Source organism: Pararge aegeria, chromosome 2, assembly GCF_905163445.1.
Source record: "Pararge aegeria chromosome 2, ilParAegt1.1, whole genome shotgun sequence".
NCBI classification, from domain to species: Eukaryota; Metazoa; Arthropoda; class Insecta; order Lepidoptera; family Nymphalidae; genus Pararge; species Pararge aegeria.
In genome coordinates this window covers 15,798,029-15,809,525 of record NC_053181.1, presented here as the reverse complement: position 1 = coordinate 15,809,525, position 11,497 = coordinate 15,798,029, and positions in this window count along the sequence as shown.

Sequence of the window (11,497 nt, the reverse complement as noted above, 5' to 3'; positions counted from 1 at the left end):
CTTTAAGCGAGAGTTTTTCAAGTGATCCTAAGGTTGCCTGGAAGAGATCGATAAGCGATAAGCGATAAGGCCGCCCTTTGTAAATGAAATGAAATGAAATTTTTATTTTGCTAATTACGGGTTAGTTATGGTGTTTAGTATAAAATGTTCCAAATTATTATGTTAATACATCAACATGCAAAATTTGTCCTACTTTTTAAGTTTATTTTTGTTGTGTCCAATGTTTTTTTTTTTTAATTTGTGGTGTACAAATAAAGTGTAAGTGTAAATAAAAAAAAAGACAACTTCAAGTCTACGAAGCTTTAATGTCTGATTTACTAATTATTCTACTTAATTTCCCCCCTAAAGTGTTAAATTCTATTTAATTTCCCCCTAAAGTCATATAAGTATTAAAATACTGATTATTCTATCAGAGTTTATACATGAGACTAATTTTATCAAGATCACCGATCTTTTTCGACGGTTATCTAAGAAAGAAAATAAACAAACAGACACACAATATTATTATATTAGCATTTATGTTTTATTGTTGTTCATTAATAATAATGAATTAATGATGGTAAATATTATTATACTTACTTAAATTATGACGACTTGTTTTAATTCTTACATTAAACAGAACCGGATATTTGCACCAACTTTAATACAAATGACATTTACAACACACGACTTGATTCTCATGTTAATGTACTGTGTGTCGTGACCCGTCATGATCTGAATGAATCGCTTCCGGGTATAAAACAAAATAAAAACTATTTAACATTACTTACAGCGATCCTAAATAGAAACATTTAAGGGTCAGCACAGACGGATCTATACTAGGTAGGTACTAGAGTGATCGAACATTTTTCCTAACTATAATAACTTCCACTTAAGGAGATTTATAGATAATAAGAAAAAACAAATAAATCCTACAAAAGTTTTCATTTGAATTCCGAGCGCATAATATCAAAACAAACAAAAAACATATTTTTATTGTTAAAGTAAAGCCAAAGTGAAGCGTTCCTATCAAAATGTTATGATCATACTAGCTGTTGCCCGCTACTTCGTTCGCTTTTGTTTTTGTTTTTCGAAAGACATGTGCCTCATAATTGTGGCAGCACTTTATGTATTTAGGATAGCTAAGCCTAATGTAAAATCGTCAAACACTTTCGTCCCCTCTTTCGAGAGAACTGAGCTTAATTTCGGACTAAAAAGCATCCTATATTACTTCTTATACCTTCAGGAATATGTGTACAAAGTTTCGTGATGATCGGTTTAGTAGTTTTTGCGTGAAAGCGTAAAAAACAAACTTACTTTCACATTTATAATATTAGTAGGGATAGGGATAGGGATTTTAATGTAGGGTGCTAATAATTTGGACTCAGTTCTTTGATGTATGTTTACTTTTATAAATACAATAATGATTGTTAAATTGGAAAATTACGGAAAAGAAAAAAGCTGATGCTTTCTTGCCGGTTTCTCGTCTGTGAATCCTTTTATCGATGCTACCATCGATAAGAGGATTTTAATGGAACAGACGTACTTGACATATAAAAATAACCTTTAAAGTACTAGGTATACCTGATACTTGAAATTAATTTAGTTGTTTTATATATTTGTAAACAACAAATTGATAATAATGCTTACGCAGTTTGCCGCTTGTTTTTGCGCTAGTCCTTATTCACCTAAATACTAAACGCATACGTATGATTTTTAGAAAACCTGTTTAAGACTTTAGCGTAGGATTTATTTATAGAGTTGCTACATATTGTTATCCCTTTTACCTCAACATAAAATCTCTTTTAAACTCATTCGTTTTGAAAATGCAAAGTGTGTTTATCAAAGTCCTATTCTTTGTGGGTTACATTTCAAAATTGTAGCCCATTCCGAATATTTAACCACTTCAATCACAGAATACAGAGAAAAACATTTCTATACAAAGCCATGTCTATGTAATTTCTCGTTGCTTTGCATAAGGTCCTAAACTGCACGCATTTGGCTACCACGTGCAATTACGCAACAGAGCGAACACTAAAATAAATATTGTAGTATTGTTATTGTTACGTATTTATTTAAGTATTGTATACAGCACAACATAAATAATGTACAAATCTTCTTACAATTAAATACAAAAAACACAAATCGCCTGCGGCACTTAATCGAACCGGATATTTATAAACAACGTATTAAACTCAAGAGCATCGCCATTTAAATCTAGCCCACGATTCTGTAAAGCCATGTTAATGTAATGTTTTTCGTGACCTGCCATCTGTCGACTGGTAATTGATGAAGCTAAAACGGATCAAATAATTCGATAAAACGCACTACCTCGTTCCATCATGCTATGATTATACTATTGAAACACAAATTATTATGCAATGATAGCCTAGTGGTTAGGATTATGGCTTTACTTTCATGGGGCCGAGTTCGACTCACCGCTAACTTTTTTTAATTAAGCTATTTTATTAAGTAATTAAAATATCACTTCTCCCACGGTGAAGGAAAACATCGTGAGGAAACCTTCTTGCCTAAGAGTTCTCCATAATGTTTTTAAAAAGTCCACCAATCCGCACTGGGCTAACGTGGTGGACTACGACCACTAAACCCTCCACATTGTGGCAGGAGACCCGTGCCCTATAGTGGGCCTGGGTTGATATGATGATCCAATGTTATACACTTTTCATTCATATTTAACAGAAAACGCGTTATAATAAGAAAAGTCTATAAAAATAAAAATAAATAACTTTTAGGAAAAAAAAAAGGCAACCATGTCCAATCGCAGCTTGTGGCATTTTTCCCATACGTTCTCATGCCTGATTATATCTGGTCAGTAATTCTGCGTGAGACACCTCTTTGGGAACGATTTGGTCTAGTTTCGGTGTCGTACTAAAATGCTTTAAACGTGTTGTCACGTTAGATTTCCACACATGTCTTAATTTTCAAAAACAGTTATGGCTTTATTGATAATTTATTTTTATACACCGTGTCTTTCATTTATATGATGCTACACCTTTCCCAGTTTGTCACCTGGAGTTATGATTCAGAAGAAGCAAAATTTAACATCTTCTCCACCGTGATCCAATCAAAGCAGCTTTCTTTTGTGGGTGTTCTAATTTCTGCCTACTGTGTTAGAGCCGATCTCATATGAATACCAACTACTGTGTTCCGTAACTTTTCTGATAGCTTGCCAACCGTCTTTAGACCATTGAATACGGCATTATATCATACGCGCATTGTCAAGTTCATCACGTTATGTTTACATAATTTTTAATATTAGATTAGGGTTATAACTTGAACCCTGTGAAGAATTGGACTATCAATATTTTTTGAAGTCAGACAATTTTTTCCGCTTACAAATAAGGAAATAAACTCTAGATTTATTAATAGTTTTGAATTAGATGATAAATTGTTTATGTGTAAATTAAATTATGGGACTCTTATAAAAAAACATTAGCTGACGCCTAAAATATTAATAAATAAATGGATAACGATAATTATGATTAGAAATGTTTTATCTTCGTAACCTATGATCCTTTGGCACTCACACATGCATAATTTAAAATGAATTCTCTATCAACTTTGACCCACTGGACTCTTTTCTTAGCACATACACTATGTCAATACTCGATACTTTTAATATTCATCGAATTAGGTAAGTATTTACGCGCAAATAATTAAATTATGATAAATGTTATATATATATAAAAAAAAAATATATGGTTGGTATTGACCAGATCTCTCTTGATAAGAGAGTTCTTTCATAAACATTCATTGTCATTATTTTTGAGTTATTTTCTTTTTTGTAGTTTGTTTTGTAAGTACCTATTACTGTATTTTTTCCATTTTATTTTTCATTTGTTTAGCGGCTAAATATCACAAAATTAGGTCGTAAACAAAGAGTGTATTTTGTGTTATGCATGCTGAGTTAGCCTTTACGTGGAGTGTACAACATTATAAAACAATTGTTAAATGTGTTCATATATTAAGATAGATTGTATAAACCTTGGCTTCCTTCCTAATAAATAAAAAAATAAACAAATAGAGCAATAACTTGGATTATGGATTAATGCATCGATGTACGCTGTGGAGGGAAATTTACTTCTAAAATTGTCCGGCTCAGTTTGGGTCTTTTAGGGAGGACTTTTTTTATTGATTATATTGATTTTGTCACCATTACCAAAGTTACTGGCACGACAAAGCCGTACCGCCATTTTGTTTAAGCGTGCCGGTATGATATCACGAAGAAACCAGTTAGATTTAAATGCGGGTGAAAATCTCTTAGACCAGATTCCTCTATTTTCCATTTTCAGCACCTTATATGACAGCTGCTAAGGGTTACCTAATTAACATCCTGTAATCTCCATACAACATTTTCGAACAGTATACACCGGCACTGTCAATGTCCGTGTATGAAGCTGATCAGTTGGTCACTATAAGATAAATACGGGGGCATGTTTGTGCACTTCCATCATAGTCTGCATCTTTATGGGCTCGCGATAAGCTCACTTATTGAGGCTTCTGTATCTTGGTAAGAATATAATGTAATCTAAAAGGCATTGACACACGATGAAATATACGGATGGACGTATATTAGTACCAACAGACAAAAAACCACAAAAAAACGACATAGCGTAGAAAAACATACCCTGTTGTAGCATTTCTGTTCTGATAGAATAAATTGTAAGTAATTTGCGGAATGATTCGCTGAATACATAGAAGTGTGACCGGGCAAAAATGCGGATGGCATTCGTGATAGCATCTAAAAGTTCAACTTTAACCGGCGTACCCCTGCGTACGCGTGAACAAATGAGAACAAATGTCAGACAAAGGTCGTTCCGACGCCTTTGAAGTTCTTTGTCTTATTGTGTTATAAACATACATGCGCACGAGCAGTTTAGACCTATGTATGAAGGTGCTCAGTGCTGTTAAAATAATTTAAAAAAAAACTTAAACTATTAATAGTTAATCTATTTAGTTCTTTACATTCTTCATATCAGTATGTTATTGTTAAGTATATTTTTGACTAAATTGTTTACGAGATTCCGCAATATTTTTTCAACGAAAATTGTAGTAGATACGTTTTGTTATTTATTTATTAAATTTATCTTGGGTCAAACAAAAATACTATATAATGATATTTCATCCAAGTGTAGGTAAAGAGTAACATAGGCTACTTTTGGTTCTGGAAATTCCCAAGGGTGGTTTTTAAACCGATTTTGCAAACATTTGTATTTTTAAACCAAATATCAATCTTTCTTCACGTCTTTACAAATAAATAGCAACGAGAATACAATTTTTTTTTTATGAAAAACTCGACGTCTCGTAGTATGAATAAATGGCAAATTGCAAGATTCCATACTGAAATCGATGCCGCTCATATCAAGATCTTAAGAAGATACCTTTGAGGAGTAACATAACTTCATATATTATTGCACACACTGTTCTCATGAATAGCACTTTGGATATCAGAAAAGGTAACTTACATCAGACATCATTCTGTATAATTAGAGGTGTTTCGATTGCATAAGCTCGAATTAGATTCCAGTCCACTGATTGAGGTTCTGACTTTTGACATTGACGCAAATTTCTTATTTATGTTCTGTTACGTCTTCATTGTTAGTCATCGCTGTTTCTGGACGTTAGTCAACACCTGTTTATGCAGCCAAGTAAGTTTATTATGGTTATATTATGTTTATTGTTTTATTAATGTATCATATAATTATTACATTCGCATATATTTACAAATATTGAGTATTCATAATAATCATATTCTCACTATTGGGCACAAGTCTTCTGTAATAAAATAAAGGGGTCAGAGTATAAACCCGCCACGCTGCTTAAATGCGGTCTGGTGGGCTTTTAGCCGTTATTATCACATATTAATGATTGTATCCAGAACTGCAATATTTTGGTTGACTGATAATTTCTTGAGTGAATAATCCAATTCCTAAAATGTTTTACCAGACTCGGGAATCGATCCCAAGACCTTGTGATATTTGGTCGAACGTACTAACTACTACACCAACTAGGCTAAATATAAAAAAGGCAGTAACTAAGATGGATTATATCACAGAGATATTTCGAAATAGGCCTTTATAAAAATATGTTCAGGTGGAGTGCATATTTGCAATAATCAAAGGCTAACCAGTTAAAGGTTACATTTTTATTATTAATAGTAGAAGAACTTTGTATAAGTCACCTTTTAAAGTTTGCAGGAATGAGTTATGATTTTTTATTATGATGCGTGGACGATATAACAACTGTTGATTATTCAATAGAATAAAGTTGCTGATGTGGTTAATTATCGAGTAAGTAAATATATATCTAAACAATGATTTCACGAATGGGTAGATTTGCTTTTTTTTAAAGTTTCGCTCACACATTTGCAAGAGCCGCAGCACTAATGCAGTAGAAACAGTATGAGCTGTAAACAGCAGCATGTTATGGAACGAATTATATACAGTAAGTGGCAGTTGAGAGTATAAAATTAAATTCTACAATATAAAATAATATATATATGACCTTTGGTCCCTACTGAAAATCAGCGTTGTAGTATTCCTTGGCATTTACTGCCATGGTGCTGCGGCACAGAGCTGAGTAGGTGACCCGTTGACCACAACGAAGCAACATACTACTAAATTATTGTATTTATTTTTCTTTTTCTCTGTCCTCTTGTTGTAGTATGTTGTAATTTATTTATTGTGGGTAATAAATATTTATTATTATTATTATAGTTAGTTTATGTATAATTAGCTGTTCGCCTGCCCAGCTAAGTTATTTAGTAGCAAAACATTATGAAGAGAAAAATAAATCCACACCCTCTAGTCCCCAGTGAACCCGCTATTTCTCTAGAAATTCCCCAACAGAATAGACGGTGACGGTAGACTATCCACGGAGGGCAGACAACATCAATGGAATCTCATGGAGCTGCTGGGTACAAGCGGCTCTTGAAGGTTTTGGGTTTTGCAAATCCTTAAAAAAACTACGTCCACAAGTGGATGTCCATCACGATGATAATGTTATACGTAATTATGTTAACTTAATTTGCACAACCCAATGATCCGGTGTTGGGGAATTCCAAAGGCGACAGGACCAGGTACGGATAGTGAACATAGTTTCAATTTAAACTGCTGACGTATTCATAATATAAGCATGAGAGTGGTATTCTTAGGACGCAAAAGCAACACTTCTGTCAGTACTGACAAACATAAAAGAAGTTGTGTGAATTTGCTGCATCAGACACGCCGTAGTCATACGCACGATCGACGCGGTTGACTCGCCTCGGTTACCTGGTGCTGCGTTCTTGTAGCAATGTGCGATTAACTTTAATCCGCCACTACTGAGAGTTAACAGTAGGCTTAACAGAACCAGTTATTAAAGATAATAAATGGATGTGCAGGTTGATGTACGATCTCGCAAGATAAATTGCCGTGAAACTTATTACGCGTGTGTCTTAACATCAGATAAGTATATCAGAGACAATAAATAGTAAGTATGTACTAGAACTCCGTATTTTATGGATGACACGTTCCGAGCTCTATTACGTAATCTTTGTATATTTTATATAATAGTGTGAGAATAGAGCTTACTTTTATTTTGCCTACAACGTGAACTTAAACGAAAATAATTGTATTATACTCGTCATATTGTTTGGATCATGTATTAATTAACATATTATGCTTTTGTGCATAGTGTCAAAATGTTCGTAGACTGTGGTATTCATTAATTGAGAAACAAAATTTGTTTTGAACCTCAACGTATGCAATTTAAAGTGACTACCTAATAATAATTTGTTTTTTTAAACTGCGTTTTTAAGAGATTTTTCTTATTTCGATTACTTACTTTTGATTACTGTTGAAGCTTTTTCAATACTACTTTTTTACAGTTAATCAATATTAATCTTGCAATAAACAATGCAATAAGATGAAATAATCACATATAAGCCGCGATCTCGTTTAATTCTTTTGTACTACAAAATAATTTATTAGATAAATAATTTATTTAATAGATATCTGTTCAAAAAAAGTTAATTTGTGGTCAAACAATAATTATCTAACTAAATTATACCTAAATAAATAATAATATAAATTATTGGAACACACACATTGGCACACTAAATTACTTTCGTCATATCCATCGCTATAAAGTGATAAGGCCGATAGCTAGATATTTAAAACAATGTTTATCTATCTATTTTCACTATTTAAAATAAAGAATTTATTTATATTTAATTATTTATTTATGCGAGCTCTTTTTAAAGAATTATCGAAAAGGGTTATCGAGTCGCCGGTGATCCTAGAGCGGGCAGTTACCTTGGCCAGAGATTTTCTTTTCGTTTTTAAGGCAGGCAATAATATTGACTGTCTTGGGACAGCTTTGCGATGGAAGGTATTAGCTTTTTAACATTACGCCACAATCCTTAGAAGCCAAAAAACAGACGATTACAGTTTGTTTAAAAACACAACAGAACAACAAATACATATTAGGTATACAAATTAGTAAAGAAATCCGGACGCGATTAGTATTAGGCTGTCTGGACACATAATTCAATACTATTGACAATATTGACGAAAATACTGTCTTTAGAATTTAATATTATTTTTAGTATTCAAGAGTTGAATATTATTATACAGCCTAACGATTTTAACCTACTTAAAGTAAATCCCTACCTACAATTACTTTTTACTTAGGTTAATTCACCTAAATTAAGTCATGAATAATTATCAGAATTGCTGAGAAAATTCGATTGCATATCAAATTAATTTGTAGCAATAAATCTTGATAAAAAACCCCCCCTCCGTGTACAGTTGTTTACAATAGCAACAATTGCGCTGTTCACTTAGACTGCATGCATGTAGGTAAACCGTTAGAAAATGAATGAATGCTATACTTGTTTTATTCAAGTGTTACAATAGAAGCTTGTGATTAATTCTATCGCGTGTCCATTGTTATTGACGATACGTGATAAAGTTGTATGGTAATTAGATATATACGTACCACGATACGTGCAGGAAACCTCTGGATGAATCCAAAGAAGGCACTTGTATTAAAGAAGTGTAGCTGATCTGGACAACGCTGAAATTATGTAGGATTACCAGCTCTGCTTTTGATCTCTACACATGAGGGTATAGTTAATACCGTAACCTAGAGAAGCGAGCCACATAAATCCCACTTAAAGCTATATTCATTTTTATTGTTATATTGATCCTGGTTTATTTATTCATTTACTTACAGTGCTTAATATTATGTATTTTATATAGAGTTATAAAAAATAATCAACCACCGCTTACAGCGTTTAATCTGTTTTTTAAACAAGCTATTTTTTTTTTACTTGGTGGTTTAATAAGTCGTAGGTAACAAGAAGTAGGTAAAATTATTTAACATGAAGTAAAACTTTCAAGTAGACATGTCGGTAGTAAGTTCCATAACATCCAAACTCCTTTTCATAAAGAGAAAGTATATCCTCTTAATTTATGAAACTGTAATGGGAAAATACGAGCGTATCTTCAAACCAATTTGGTTAAAAACTTTTTGGTAAAAGATAGCAGCAAGATAATTAAATACTGTAACAAACATGCAAACTCTTCTGACATAAATGAAAACAGGTGTTAGGGCGCATTTTCATTTGTCAATAGGATTCCGGGAGATTGTAATAATATTGGCTTAATGGTACTCAAATAATATTTGCTTAATGGTACTCAAATGCAGACGGCCAAATGACGTTGCACTATATACCGGTTTATATCAGAAATGGCTAATACATACCCTGTGCGGAATCCCTAGCTGACGATTTCAAAAGTCCCTGTTTTTATTCCACTAAAAGTTAGGTTTTAGGGGTAAAGCAGCATATTAAATCCATATCCTAAATCGTTACCTATTGCACCAAGCACCTCGTTTGGGTAAATCCCATAGGTGGTTTATTGACCGAGATATTAATGAATGATAAATCCAAGTTATGTGCTTTAACTAACCCAAGTAGATTTGCTACATTATCGTATTTATCTTCAGCCTATTTTTGTCCCACTGCTGGGCACAGCGGCAACCACGCCCTTTAGACCGGTACATAGCAATTCTATTTTGGCAGCAGAAATGAGCATGGCAATACTCCCAGTATTTCCTCGGGCGACACTGCTCTGGTAATAAAAAAACTGCTTGACAAAAAAATCTAATCCCTAATAAAAAGCCCAACCCGGGTATGAAAATCAGGACCACCTGCTCCGTATTTGAAGAGGCTAACCACAAAGCTAACAGGGCGACTTTGTAGGTACATCTACAGTGAATTGAGACCTATGTTAAAGAGCAAAGTCGTGCCTTTTTGGTTTAGCATAAATAAAGCACGCAGTGCAGTGAACATGATCACGAATATGCTCTGCATTTGTAATGAGATAGTGTCAGCCGACTTCCAAATTAAGGAAGTTATTAATTCAACTTTTTTTATTAATATTATTCACCGAAAGAAAAAGGACTGTGTCCCAACTTGTATAAAAATTATGAATTCCTAAGTATCCTGTAATTCACCCAGTATCCTTAATCATACCAGTGACAACTACTTATGTCCCTCACGGCTGTATCAGGACATCAGAAAGTTGCTTGATAATGATGAAATTATTAAATACAACTTAAGCGGTTATACACTAGGGGTTAGAACTTCAGCCTTCGGAAGCTCTAACTGGGCTTCGGGGAGGCCGAGTTCGATCCCCGGCCCGTACCTGTTACTTTTCGATGTTATGTGTGTTTCAGCAATTATAAATATGCCTCATTGGTGAAGGAAAAACATCGCGAGGAAACCTGCATGCCTGATAGTTCCGCATAACACATTCTCGAAGGTGTGTAAAGTCTACCAATCCGCACTGGGCCAGCGTGGTAAACTACGGCCTCCCTACTAACCCTCCTTATAGGCTAATGATGATGATGATAAAATCGGTTGCTCACAAATATTTTAAACAATCTATGTCGCTCGCAGCTCTTAAGTAAGCGCTATAGCGGAAGAGCTATATATTTTTATGATGGGATGTCTAAGATAATATCTACTGAAGCAATCTTCCAGCAACGTGTTATAAGTTGTTTTATTTACCTATTTTAACGAATATTAAGTCTAAAGAGTTTATTGTTTAAATACGAGTCAAATTTGAGAAATCCTTGCATTTGACACCCCAATTCTCGAAAATGGTAATGTAAAGTAGGTTATTTAATATCACTCCGCGTCCTTTAGGAACCGAACGAAAATACAGAAAATACGCTTCGCGAAAACAAAACAATAAAGCGTTAATGTGATACGATTCTTTGAAAAGTTTATTAACCATAAAATTAAATATAGTCTACAATATAATTGGCACATTAAAAGAAGCATTAAAAGTGAATCTTACAATATCGTTTAGTTATAGTAATTTCAAGAGCTTAAGAATAAGGCATTTACGCAACCAAAGAAATAAAAATTTATGTAACGTCTTTGTTGACACTAAAAGATCAATTTAAATGTGATTTATAAACTACGTTAGCATTAATAAAAGTTTGC